At 40.0% G+C, this 14,132-nt stretch overlaps 1 protein-coding gene across 1 annotated transcript in view; it reads left to right on the top strand.

The window, feature by feature from the left end:
- The first annotated feature begins 649 nt into the window (after positions 1-649).
- Positions 650-14,132, top strand: part of LOC126100865 (hydroxyproline dehydrogenase-like) — a 163,707-nt gene continuing 150,224 nt past the window's right edge. Inside the window, exon 1 of the mRNA XM_049911532.1 lies at positions 650-739. The gene's annotated coding sequence lies outside the window, so the exon portion shown is untranslated. The remainder of the gene's footprint in view (positions 740-14,132) is intronic.

The following is a 14,132-nucleotide window of genomic DNA, read 5'->3' as shown; positions in this document are numbered from 1 at the left end:
ATTAAATAATGAGAAATGTTCAGGCCACAGACCTAAATCACAAAGTGAATTTTTGAATAAGCCAGTTTCAGTTGGTATTTCTGTATTTGTTGTTGATATTATGATGAGATGCTACGCTGTATTAAGGTCTGTATGTGACTGAATTGGATGGTTCAACTTGTAGATCTAGTGAAGTGCTTCTTCAAAGATCTACATTTTCTTACATAAACATTTCAGCACTACATGCCCTAAAATATTTGTGACTTCTAACATTGTTTGTAGTCATAAACCAAAGAAACTGTCTCACCAAAAACTAAAGTTAATGCACATTGAGTCTGTATGCCACCCCAGAGTTCAAAATAGTATGCTGTACAAGACAGTAACATCTTCATAAGACGCTGACAACTGATGAAAGATGCTAAAAGTGTTCATAGTAAAAGAACGAGTGTTTAGCAGGCCTGAGCAGTAGACAGATATATACCAAAGGACAATGAACTGCTAAGCTTTCGTGCAAAGTCCTCTTCCAAAGAAGTTACAAACAAATACTCACACACACACACACACACACACACACACACACACACACACACACACACACAAGAGACAGAGAGAGATTAGTATGTAAGCTCCCACACAAGGTCCTTCTTAAGAGAACTAACAAACACACACAAATGCACACATGCACACAAGGCCTTCTTTGGGGAGATAATAATCAAACATGCACACCAAGCTGTCTGCTACTCAACATCGCTTCATTTCGGTGAGTAGCGGTCCATACTTATACAGATACATAATTTCATCTGACACCATTTTAACAAGACTTCTGTAATTTAAATGACAAGCATCATTAGTCGCTATGACTGAGGTAATAAAACAAACATAAATTCATCTAATATATTGAAGGAAGACTCATCAAGTGACTACTGCTGACTGCTTCTTGCAGTCACACAGCGGAAGATAAATTGAAGCACTCAGAACTGATAACTCATATGCATACAATGTTTTAAATTCATATTTTACTTTAATTTCAAATATAATTCTGATTAGTTACAGGTATATAGAGATATATGTAATAATCACTAATAGATAACAGCAACCACATGCTATAATGGGGAAGGCCCTGACTGGAAAATAACATTGTAAATTGACCAGAACAAAACATTAATTCTAACAAGCTGTTGAAGAGTACTTAATAGCAATATCAGACAAATTACTACTTTTATTAAACCAACAATGGAAAGTCCAGAATTATACTTACATATGGTAATTGCTCTATATTTCACTCCCTTGTTGACATATGGAAAATGGTTATCTAGTTTCCATAACATTTTGTTATTCAAAGACTAATACACAAGAACAATTACTCATAAAATGTGTTGTAGTGATGTCTTTGCATATATTTTAATCATCATACAAAATACACAGTTTAACATATTTGAGAACAATTACCAATACAACTGCTCAAATAGTCCCACGAAAATGTAAATAGCTTTTCAGCTAACACTAACTCAATGAAATACAAACTCTTCCTGTTTTTAATTTGTTGTTCGATTAAACAGATAGCAAAATACATTGTTCATTCATTCATTTACTGTGTTCTGTCGATCCTTTCAAGAAGGAGAACATCAGGGATATGGAATGAGTGAAGACAACTTTCAAAATAGCTGCTGCCCTCTCACTCATACTATAGAACAGTCATTTGTCATTGGTGCAGACTGCAAGTGAATTTAATACCTTATTCAATATGGCACTATATCCAAACATTTTAATGATGTAGGTGACAGATGATTTTCATAATTTCATTAGAAATTGTGCATTCGAATTTGAAAGGCTTAACAGATGTTTACTGTGTGTCTGTCTGATGAACACCACATTTTCCATAGCACACTGTTCATTTTGGTAGCCCACTTTATTAGCCACAATGAGCAATAATAGACTGAGTTTTGAGCTTGTTTCTATCAAATTGTTTTATGTGACTTTATAAAGGAGTGAAATACTGATCAACAAAAACATTATGACCACCATCCTACTACTGATATAAGCCCATCAGATGGCAGCAGCATCCAGTGATGGATGTCTGCTAGTCAGACACATGCACAGTACATGAAGTATCAGTGAGTGTGCTGTCTATGTGTAGAATGGGGAAGTCACGCTATCTATCTGAATTTCACCGAGGGCAGGCTGTGATGGCTCTGATGCTCATCATGAGCATTTCAGAAACAGCATGATTTGTCAGGTGTTCAAGGAGTGCTGTGGTGAATGTCTTCAACACATGGCAAAACCAAAGTGAAATCAAGTCCAGACGTCATGGAGTTGGCCAGCCACTCATTACAGATGTCAGATGTCATAGGCTGGCCACACTGGTAAAACAGAACAAGCAGCAAACTGTGATGAAACTAACATCAGACTTTAATTCTGGGCAGAGTTCAAGCATGGCTGACCACACAGTGCAACAAACACTCCTAATGACGGGCCTCCACACCTGATAACCCATGCATATGGCAATGTTAACACCACAACATCGGCAATTACGACTGAAATGGACACGTGACCATTGGCACTGGATGTTGGTGCAGTGGCAGAGCATTGCATGGTTTGACGAATCTTCATACTTTATTCACTATGTGGATGGGAGAGCATGACTCTGTCATCTTGCAGGGGAACAGCTCCTTGACACCTGTACTGCAGGACGGAGACAGGCTAGTGGTGGCTCCATTATGCTCTGGAGAAAATTAATGTTGGCATTCATGGGTCCAGTGGAGGTCATGCAAGGCGCCATTACAGCCAAGGAGTATTGTACACTGGTTGCAGACCATGTGCACCCTTCAAAAAGATCTTATTTCCTGACAGCAGTGGCATTTTTCAACAAGATAATACGCCATGTCACAAGGAGAGGAGTGTGCTAACGTGGTTCAAGGAACCCAGTGATGAGTTCCAATTGATGTGCTGACCCACCAACTCACAGATCTTAATCTGACTGAACACATCTTGGAGGTGACTGCACACCTTCCTGGGATTTGCAGGATTTAGGTGACTTGTGTATGAAGTTGTGGTGCCAAGTCCCTCCAGCAACCTACTAAGGTCTCATATCATGACATATTGCCACTGTTATCTGTGCCATAGGTGGACATACCAGCTATTATGCAGGTGGTCATAGCATTCTGGCTGATTGGTGTATGTGCAAGAATGTCACTATTCAGTCATTGACAGATTCATATTTTCACCTTGTTAGTTGAATAGGTTCCTCGTCAAGCGCAACTGTTCTATGTCATGTAATGTGCTCTGCAAATATGTGATTCTCTCTCTAGACAGATATACAGTAAAACAACCCCTTTTACACTTTTTAGCTGTCTGACTCAAAAAAAGTGTAAAATTCATGAAAGTGTAAAATACAGGAAAGCATAGGAAACAACAAGCTGTAGATTTTGTGCCTAGTGATCTTTGTAGGTACAGATACAATACCGGGAGAAATACTAAAATGCTTGAACCACAATGGAATAAGAGAAATATTGAGGTTATGTAATAAAATATATGACAGTGGTGAATGGCCTGAGGACTTTTTGACAACAGTAATGATTCCATTACCGAAAAAACAAGGAACCATGAAATGCAGTGAGCACAGGACAATCAGCCTCATTTCACATGCAGCCAAAGTGATGTTAAGAATATTTAATAAAAGACTTGAAAAAGTAATAGAGGAGAATCTCGGCGAGGAGCAGTTTGGCTTTAGATGGAATACGGGCACCAGAGATGCAATAGGGCTCCTACAAATCTTGGGAGAAAGGTTTATTGAAAAAGGAAGAGACCTATATATGTGCTTCATTGATTTAGAAAAGGCATTTGACAATGTGGTTTGGGACAAGCTGGCGACTATTATGAGGGAAAAGAGAGTGGACTGGAAAACCAGAAGACTTATAAACTCATTATACCTTAATCAAAAAGTTTCAGTTAAAGTGAGAGGAGAAAGTACAAACTGGATCAGACTAGGGAAAGGAGTAAGACAAGGATGCTGTTTATCACCTACTCTTTTCAACCTGTACTTGGAAAATATGATTGACCAATGCTCATTAGATGACAAAGGAGTAGAAATTGGAGGAAGAAGAGTAGGGTGCTTGAGATTTGCTGATGACATGGTCCTTCTAGCCACAGGGGAAAAAGAATTACAGGATTTGGTGAACACCATTGCAACTAACAGAAAAAATATGGAATGAAAATTAACACAAATAAAACAAAAGTATTGGCAATAGGAGGAAATGAGGAAATAAAAATTGTGCTGAATGGAGAAACACTAGAACAGGTGCAAAATTTTAAGTATCTTGGAAGCAGGATAGACACCGACTGGAAGTGCACCACAGAAATTAAAACAAGGATAGCAATGGCAAAAGAGGCGTTTTATAAGAAAAGGAGAATCTTCTGCAGCGGTCTGGACAGAGAACTCAGAAAGGGACTCATAAAATATCTTGTATGGAGTGTTCTTCTATATGGCGCTGAAACATGGACTATGAGGAAAAAAGACAGAGAAAGGCTGGAGGCTTTTGAGATCTGGACATGGCGGAAGATGGAAAGAATAAGTTGGATGCACAGAGTAAAAAATGAAGAGGTACTGAGAAGAGTGGGAGAGAAAAGACAGTTACTAGATGTAATAAAGAGAAGAAAAAGAAATTGGATTGGGCATATATTAAGAAAGAATGACGGACTGATAAAAACAGTTTTAGAAGGTTATGTAGAAGGGAAAAGGAAGCGAGGAAGGAAGAGATTCCAGATACTGGATGACATGATGGACGGTACAACATACAGCAGCCTTAAGTAGGAAGGAATGGATCGCAGAAAATGGAGAGGCAAAGGACCTGCTAATATAGCAGATAACTGATGATGATGATGATGATGATGATGATCTTTGTTTATGAAGACTGCCAACTGTAGCAATTTAATCAATATCGTGTTGCAAGTTTTATTTAATGTAATTTTATAATGATTGTCAATAGTATGTCTCACATTAGAACATGAATATCTTTTTAATGTGGTTTCATGGAAGACTTTTGCTTCCATGTTTTATTTACACCATAGGACATGGTTGGAATGAAAAAGGAAACACATATTTGTGTGTGTTAGCACTCAGCCAATGACTTCATGACAATCACAAAGGCAGTGGATGAGTGCTGACACACACACACACACATACTTGGGTTCCCCTCTTCATTCCAATCATGTCCGATGATGTAAATAAAACATGGAAGCAAAAGTCTTTCATGAAACCACATTAAAAAGATATTCATGTTCTGATGTGAGGCTTATTACTGATGTTTGTAAAAAAACTACAGTAAATAAAACTTGTATCACAATATTTGTTAAAATAATAAAGTTGACAGGCTTCATAAACAGAGAACAAAAGCCACAAAATCTACAGTCTGCTGCTGACAAGGAGGATGCTCAGTTTAGGGACATCATGTTTGAAAAACATGGCAGAAACTGTCATCCTGTTACAGAGCATATTGAGGAGAAATGTTTGTGTCTAACATCAGGACGTACCAATTGGCATATTTCATGTGGAAGTAACAACGATTCACGAAAGCTCATGATAGAGACAGCCATCTTCAAAAATGGTGTTTATTTGTATAAGTGACTGAGAAATTAAATTATAGCTGTTGCAAATAACACAAGGAACAAAAGGAAGGTTGTTACTAGAGTTGCTATCACCAGATCATGATTATCATTAAGGTAGGGATTCAGCACACTTTCCCACCCTTCCAACCATATCATCAGATTCGTCTTCATGGACAACAATTCGCACCCCCACGGTGCACATCTTGTGAATGACTTCCTTCAGGATAACAACATCGCTCGACTAGAGTGGTCAGCATGTTCTCCAGACATGAACCCTATTGAACATGCTTGGGATAGATTGAAAAGGCCTGTTTATGGATGACGTGACCCACCAACCACTCTGAGGGATCTACTCCGAATCGCTGTTGAGGAGTGGGACAATCTGGACCAACAGTGCCTTGATGAACTTGTGGATACAGGCATGCATGAATGCAAGAGGACATACTACTGGGTATTAGAGGTACTGGTGTGTACAGCAATCTGGACCACCACCTCTCAGGGTCTTGCTGTATAGTGGTACAACATGCAATGTGTGGTTTTCATGAGCAATAAAATGGCAGAAATGATGTTAATCCCTATTCCAGTTTCCTGTACAGGTTCCAGATCTCTCGGAATGGAGGTGATGCAAAACATTTTTTGATGTGCATATTATAAACCAAGAAAATTTGATTAACAGCTCTTTCTGAAACTCCACTCAATTTGCTGGTTTATCACAATGTTTATATACTCTGCTAACAAAACAAACTTAGCATCTGATAATGCTACTGATGTAAGATCATTAAATTTCTGCTATCTACTAAGCAGAGAAACATGGGATGTAAAGTCCAAGAAAAGAGATGTCAATAGAATGTTCAATAACTTCCACACAAAGTTTATTTCAACAAAGTCTTCCCAATTAAGCAGCATAGATTAAAACCATTTGGAAACAAAAGGTGGATTACAGCTGATATAAAAATCTTTAGAGCAAAGAGTTGTGTTGGCTACTGTGCAATTCAGCACCAACACAAGTGAGGAAGGAGAGAATTTGCAACAGCCAGTGGCAGGAATCCAAAATTACCTGTACATTAGACTTTCTAATTACCAGGACACTTTATTTCTAAAAGACAAGAAACATAATTAACTTCTTGTTGTGAGGTTGCTTGAGGTGCATCTTGTGCCTCCTAAATGCAATTATGTTCGTACACTACTACTACTCGCAGAATGCAGGCTAAGTATCATGTTCCTACTACTCAGTACTGATGCTCTTGAAGTCTGTGACTGAACTTGGGACTAACCAGCAATGGCAATGGCAATGGCAATGGCTGGTTAAGTCAATGTTGACAGGGGGTGCTGAACTCTGTCTTCCTGGAGGTGTGGTGCTGCCCGCTTTTTCTTTTGGTGCGTGGGTCGGCACCTTCTTGATGCCATTTTGTGGCACTGTACTGGTCAGTGTTCATTCAGTGCTTCATGATTGCACAATACTCCCCTCCCCCCCCCCCCCCAACAAGTATCACACTGTTGTCATGTACGGAGCCATCTTATGACAACGGGAGAGAGGGGTGGTGGGAAATTGGGTGGCATGATGAGCTGGGAGCTGCAACTGGAACTAACACCAAACACCCAGCCAAGCTCCGACATCCATCCTGCACTCCAAAGGGAACGATGATCACAAAAAAACCCGAAAGGGTACTCACCCTCTTCCTGAGCCTGTCTGATGAAAAACAGAGAGGGTGGTGATGACAACAGAGCTAAGTTGAACTGCTGCAGCAGCAAGAGTGATGGGTCCAGCTCCATTGGTTCTGTAGGTGGTGCTGAGGCAGCCATACCAGCCACATGACCCCAATAGGATGCGAACCTGCGGGCAGAAAGCCTGTGGAAAAATCTTGCAATTGACAAGCACAAATCTGATTCTGATGGCAGTGCAGCGACCCATCAGGACCTTGAAAATACATGCAAGTTCCCAAATTTTGAAGAATCATTCCACTCTCCCAGCACCTGGTATGACAAAAAACTCTGAAATGGATAGGACCATATGTGCAAAATGATACTTGCAGAGCATGTGACACACTGTGCGCTGTGGTGGATGCAGCTATTGGAGCAGCATGCGGTGGTGCCGGCCATGTAGAAGCTGCACTGGTGATGTACCATTGCAGGGCTGGGAGCTGCCCATTGAGGGGAAGAGCAGCAGTGCTTGTGCCCGTGAGTGCGTGAGTAGGAGGCACGTAGTTTGTTCATCCATTGCTTGAATGAATGCATGCACAAATCATTCAGTGTTTCTGTTCAACTGAGGATGAAATGGAGCACTGGTAAGCATATACTTTAGACTAACTTCAAAAAAAAAAAAAAAAAAAAAAAAAAAAAAAAAAAAAAAAAAAATCCAGTAGTTCACGGGCATTGCAAATGGATATTTGCTAAAAGAGTGCACAATAATAAGCCAACGAAATGGACCAGTAAAGTCAATATGCACTTGTTGACAGAGCGATTGAGACTGGCCAAGATGAAAATGTTTGTGGTGAGGCAGATAGATTTTCAGCACAAGCATGACACTGTGACCTCATCTGTTCAGTGTGAGCCTCCGGCCAAGTACAGTGCCAATGCATTAACTGTTTCATGCATACAATTCCCTAATGTCCTTGTTGGAGCAATCACAACATATCTTTTTACAACACTTTAGGAATAAGCACTTGTGAACGTCCAGAGTCATTTTGCTTTAAAATCACACCATGCTGGATGGAAAGTCTATGCCGATGAGCAAAATATCAGCACACAAAAGAATTCTGAATGTTTTTCACTGAATGAGGGCGAGCAGTATGGATGTAGTGCAACCAAAGGTTCAGTTCAAGAACTGCTTCTGTGACCTGCACAATTTCCCTATAGAGCAGTGGAAAAGTCTGTAGAATTTCAGTGTCTTGCACATATATCAGACAACAAGATGTGGTAGTAGCACCAAATTCAGAATCAGGACAAACAGGAAGGTAAGAAAGGGCATCAGAATTTGCGTGCTTCGACATGGACTGGTAAAACTTTTCATACTGATACTGTGACAGTATCAAAGTCCAATGTTGCAGCTTCTGAGCCATCCATGGTTGAACAGGTTTGGATGGATGAAACAGACTGAAGTGGCTTACAGTCCATCACTAGGTAAAACTTCTGACAAAACAGATAATGGGAAACTTTGTCATACCGTAGATAATAGCAAGCACTTCCTTCTCAGTTTGGGAATAGTTACACTGAGTCATGGTCAATATCTCGAAAGCAAAATCAGTCAACCTGTCCTGTAAACCAAATTGGTGTGAGAGCACAGTTCTGATTCTGTATTTAGAAGCATCCACTGTCAAACCCAGAGGCTTAGTAGGATTGATATAAACATGGCACCCATCATTGAACAAGGCATTTTTAAGTTTCTGGAATGCATCGTAACAGTCTTTGGCCCAGACAAAAGGCACATTCTTCCAGTGAAAACGATACAATAGAGCCACAATCTGGACTGTTTTGGGTACAAACTGTATATAATATGTCAACTTTGCCAGAACTAACTGTAATTCCATCATGTTCCATGGGGCAGGGTGGTCCCAGGTGGCCAGCAAGTGTGATTGAAGGGGATGAATACCTTGGCTATTAAAAACATGGACTAAGTACTGAATTTCAGTCCCAAAAAAAGGCACATTTGTCCAGGCAACACTTCAAACCTGCCGCTGAAAAGACTTGAAAAAGTGTACGAAGGTTATTAATATGTTCCTCCAGTTTATATTCTGACACTACAATATCATCCAAGTAATTTGAATAGAATGGAACTTTTGCATGAACTGTTCTTGGTAGCTTTGGAATATGGCAGATGTGAAACTGCTGCCAAAGGGTAAGCACAAAAATTTGAACAACCCTAAATGTGTGTTGACCACCAACACTTTCTGAGAGCGGAATTTGCAAATATGCCACGTAAGTCAATTTTTGAAAAATAGTGGCTTGCACCAAGCCTATCCATTAATTCCTCAGGGTGAGGCAGCCTGGATATGAGCAATACCACAACTGTCTTGCCATTCTTTAAGTTCACTTGCAACTTTGTCTCTAACTGCATAAGGGATGGGATGTGCCCAAAAAAACTTAGGTTGCGCATTGTCCTTCACTTCAACGTGTGCCATAAAATTATTTGCTCTGCCAAGTCCTTCAGAAAATAAATCAGGAAATTCCACAATCAATTGTGCATTGAAAGCAGAAACAGAAAGTACACTGTCCTGATTAGGGAGACCAAACAAATCAAAAGAATCTAACCCAAAAATATTTTCACAGCCTCATGAACACTGTTCTGGTTTGAGACTGGAATCTGTCAGACAAACTACATGTACCAAGCACTGGAATGTTCAGACCATTATATGCAGTAACTTGCGTGCAAGATTTTGTTGACTGTGGTGAGCCCAGCTGTTCACAAGTGGCACTATAAAGCAATGAAATGGAAGTGCCAGTGTCTAACTGAAGCATCCGGCAATGACTAAGTTCACAAACAGTTTGTTAGACTGTCATTGCACAGCACTTAGTTGAGGTGAAGGCACATCCTGAATTTGGTCATTACTACGAGGGCCACTCCAAAAGAAATGCACACTATTTTTGTAAAAATACAGTTTTCATTCTGCATGTGTGAAAGTTTTACAGTGTGTAGATACATCCTTCCTGCTTATTTTCAAACTTAGTTCAACCTGTTCCCATGAGTGGCGCCATCACAGCATGTCTTCAAGATGGCTGCTACACTTGACGTTCGTCAGAAGCAACGTGCTGTCATAGAATTCCTGTGCTGTGAAAACGAGACAGAGGGAAACATCCACAAGAGGTTGAAAAAGGTGTATGGAATTGCTGCTGTCCGTTGCAGTACAGTTAGTTGGTGAGCAAGAAGGTTACATGATAAAACTGGGCACGGCAATATTGAGGATTGTCCTCGCAGCGGCAGGCCTCGTACTGTACACACTCCAGACAATGTGCAGAGAGTTAACAAATTGGTGACTGCTGACAGATGCATCACAGTGAACGAATTGTCACGCTACGTTGGGATAGGGGAAGGAAGTGTTAGCAGAATACTGAAAGTGCTGGCATTAAAAAAGGTTTGTGCCAAGTGGGTTCCCAGGATGGCTCACAAAGAGACAAGAAAAACGGTATGAAGTGAACTTTTGGAACAGTACAGGAATGGTGGAGATGAATTTCTTGGAAGAATTGTGACATGATGAAACATGGCTCCATCATTTTTCACCAGAGACGAAGAGGCAATCAATGGAGTGGCATCATGCAAATTCACTCAAGAAAAAAAAATTCAAAACCATACCTTCTGCTGGAAAAGTTATGGCTACGGTGTTTTTCAGTTCCGAAGGACTCTTGCTTGTGGACATCATACCAAGTGGAACCACCATAAATTCTGATGCATATGTGAAGACACTGAAGAAATTTCAAGCTCGACTGAGTCGGGTTTGACCATATCGGCAAAAGCAGGATGTTTTGCTGTTTCACAACAATGCACGGCCACATGTCAATCAAAAAACCATGGAAGCGGTCACAAAAGTCAGATGGACAACACTGAAACACCCGCATTACAGTCCTGACCTGGCTCCATGTGACTATCATCTCTTTGGGAAACTGAAAGACTTTCTTCGTGGAACAAGGTTTGAAGATGATGACTCCCTTGTGCATGCTGCCAAACAGTGGCTCCAACAGGTTGGTCCAGAATTTTACCGTGCGGGTATACAGGCGCTGGTTCCAAGATGGCATAAGGCAGTTGAGAGGGATGGAAATTATGTGGAGAAATGAAAATATTGTTCCTAAAGGATGTATCTACACACTGTACAACTTTCAAACATGTAGAATAAAAGATGGATTTAAAAAAAATAGTGTGCATTTCTTTTGGAGTGACCCTCATAGTACGACTAGCTGGTTTTGGAAAAATTATATTCACTGGGTGAGAAGATGCTCCACACTTACAAGAGTGAATGTTCTTTTTTTGTTCCAAGCACACAGACTGTACATGACCTGGCTTTCCAGAAGCAAGGCAAGTTGTATTCCGAGAAGGGCAATTTTGTCATTTATGCATGGGAAAGCTAAAGAGGCATCATTTCACAGCAGACAGATGCACTGACACTTGTTTACTCTATTCATGGCACAGTGGCCTGTTTGCACACAGTGGTCAGCTGAAAGGCCATACCTGTTTGTCTCTTGCATTACACAGCAAATGGAAGCTATCTCAAAGTTTTCCAAGGTACTATCACAAGAGTCCCAATGTTCAATAAATTGTACAACTTGTTTCAAAGTAGGGCCAGAATTTGTTAATGAATCCTACTGTCTGGCACATTGTACATAATTGCATCATGAATCATTGCATCACTATAGCACTGACCACAGCTGCAATGGAAACAACACCGTCATGTCAAACCCTGAAGTTCAGTGGCCCACTGACAGTATTTCTGTTCTGTCTTTTCCTGCAATCAAAAGAACTTGTAATGAGCTGCAGCAACCTGAACCTGAACCTCATAATACTTAGTGAGAGGTGAAACCAAATCTTCAAAAACTAGCAACTCTGGCCTACTAGCCAGGAATAACTTCTGAGCAAGGCAGTAAACTCCTGTGCTGGCCTTCGACACGAAATAAGAAAATTTCATAGTATCTTGCATTTGATGTGCACAACAATGAGCATTGAACTGAACATACCACTCATTCCATTCTTTTTGTTGTTCATTAAAAGCTCAGAACAGTGGAATCCATGTAGGTGGTGATGTGGATGTAGCTGGCTGTTGTAGTGCAGATGGTGCAGCAATGGCTTGTGTATTAATGAGCTGCTGGACTTCTGTCATCAACTGTGACATTTGGTAGTTCTGAAACTGAGTAAACTGAATTATATCAAAGCCTGCAGCAATCTGAGGTACAGGCGCAGTTGGTCTAGGAGGTGAGTTGGGGGCCATTTTAATTAGAGGAGCACGACAACAAAATAATTAGCAATGTAAAGATACAAAAAGTGGAAGTATCATGGCTAGTCCACAAAAAAGAACACAATTAGTAACAGTTCTCCTTTGAAAGAAAAGAGAGAAATATTTGTGACATGCTGTGACGGAGCAGTAAAGAACAAAGGCACTGTTTGTTCTGTAATCTGTGGCACCAGATACTGTGTCAGCTACTGTGGGAGTCAGCACTAACACAAACAAGGAAGGAGAAAAGTTGTGATGGCTGGTAGCAGAAATCCAAAATGACCTGTACATTAAGCTTTCTAATTAATAGGATACTTTATTTCTAAAAGGAAAGAAACATAATTAACTTTTGGTAATGAGGTGGCTTGAGGTGCATCTTGGGCCTTCTACATCCAATTACATTTGTACACTACTACTATCTGCAGAATGCAGGCTAAGTATCATCTCACTATTACTCACTACTGATGCTCTGGAAGTCTGTGACCGAACTTGGGCCCAACCAGCTATGGGCGGCTGGTTAAGTCAGCATTGACAGGTGCTGCTGAACTCTGTCTTGCTGGAGATGTGGTGCTATTTCCATTGGTGCATGGGTCAACGCCTTCTTGATGACACTTCATGGCACTGTACTGGCTGGTGTGTAGTTGATGCATTATGACAGCACTCAAAGAAATGATTTCTGCATTCCTATAGAAACAGATTTATGCTTAATTAGAGACACAAAATATGAGGGGATGCTGAAAAGTAATGCCTCTGAATTTTTTGTGTGAAATCTCTTAACACTAGAACTGGGTGATACGGTCTAACCTATAAGGACCAACCGTCATTCTGATGGGTGCAATATTATCTACCTTTTTTAAAATAGTAAATTAATTTTGATATATAGCAATTTTTCATCTTATTTATATGGTTTATCAGTAAACAGTTTTACTTTTTGCTGAAGAATTATATGGTAAACTGAACATTTTGTATCTAATAATTACTCCAAATACATATGATAACAAAATACATAATGGATAACTTTGCCTAGCAAAAATATGTATCAAAATAAAATTTTGAATAGCACAATATATAGTACAGTAAACATTTATGACCCTAATTTCATGCATTCAAAGCCACCTGCTGCATTACAACACGTGACACATGCGTATTCAGTGTTGCCTAAGCACAGTCCACAGACACTCTAGTTGCACTTCATACATAAGTGCTTGCTTCTATTCTTCCCTATATATCCTCCAATTTTACAAGCCTTGTGAATCTCACTACATTGCAGTCCTGTATTAGGTAGTGTATTTAGTACCCTTGTGGCCTTATATGCTGAAGGCAACTCTTCTGCCAACTTGTATATAAACTGATGTCTGCTTATTTTTCCACCTGTTGCTTCCTTATAGAGTACCCCTGCATTAATAGCTGCCGAGTCCAATACATCCAATACACAGAACAAAAAAAAAGTATGGCCATTTGGTCGATGATGTCGGTCCCGTGCTTGTTGGTGCTGTTGTACACCCTTGATTCCGGCAGCCTTTTAGGATGTCATTCAATAATAGTAACTATGTCATGCCTTTAATTCAAAAGAAGCACATTTTTGTTCTTTTTTCCCCTAATAGCAGTCATTTCACTTGACTATAACTATAGTTA

The sequence above is a fragment of the Schistocerca cancellata genome, chromosome 9, assembly GCF_023864275.1.
Source record: "Schistocerca cancellata isolate TAMUIC-IGC-003103 chromosome 9, iqSchCanc2.1, whole genome shotgun sequence".
Taxonomy (NCBI): domain Eukaryota; kingdom Metazoa; phylum Arthropoda; class Insecta; order Orthoptera; family Acrididae; genus Schistocerca; species Schistocerca cancellata.
This window is presented reverse-complemented; position numbering and strand designations above follow the sequence as displayed.